Raw genomic sequence first — 605 nt, 5'->3', positions numbered from 1 at the left:
TTTAAATAGTTAAATAAAATAAATAAAAGTTAAAAATTAAAAATTAAAAAAAAGAAGGGCTTAGTGGTAGAAAGATGCTCTATATCTTACTTTGGTGAGTATTGACTGGAATTTTAAAAGATTACGAGTGACCATTTTTGATACACACTTTGTTCTCTCCCTGTCTGAAGGAAAAAATAGTGAAGTAAATCAAAGACACATGAACCACAGCCGGGAGAGATCCCTTAGAGCACAGGAAGTGGATGGTGCCTGGCTACCACTATTGGCCACTCTGAAAAGAACCACAATCGTGGGGGGTAAAGTCAGAATGGAACAAAAGTCAGAATTCATGAAAAAGACCACGCTTACTGTTCTGTCAGACTTGTAAAAATCCCAAAATTATGACCCTATGTTGTTGTTGTTGTTATGTGCCATCGAGTCGTTTGCGACTCATAGTGACCCTATGCACAACAGCTCTAAACCCTGTCCTATCCTGCGCCAACCGCACCGCCTCTGACACACCCATTCCAATTACCCCAGTCACCGAATCAATCCATCTCATAGAGGGTCTTACCCTCCTGCGCTGTCCCTCCACCCTCCCAAGCATGAAGTCCCTCTCCAAGGAC

At 42.1% G+C, this 605-nt stretch overlaps 1 protein-coding gene across 1 annotated transcript in view; it reads left to right on the top strand.

The window, feature by feature from the left end:
* RALGAPA2 (Ral GTPase activating protein, alpha subunit 2 (catalytic)) overlaps positions 1-605 on the top strand; it is a 757,941-nt gene that overhangs the window by 231,850 nt on the left and 525,486 nt on the right. The gene's annotated exons all lie outside the window — the stretch shown is intronic.

The sequence above is a fragment of the Elephantulus edwardii genome, unplaced genomic scaffold (assembly GCF_000299155.1).
Source record: "Elephantulus edwardii isolate Elephantulus edwardi_28Jun2011 unplaced genomic scaffold, EleEdw1.0 scaffold00172, whole genome shotgun sequence".
Lineage (NCBI taxonomy): Eukaryota > Metazoa > Chordata > Mammalia > Macroscelidea > Macroscelididae > Elephantulus > Elephantulus edwardii.
This window is presented reverse-complemented; position numbering and strand designations above follow the sequence as displayed.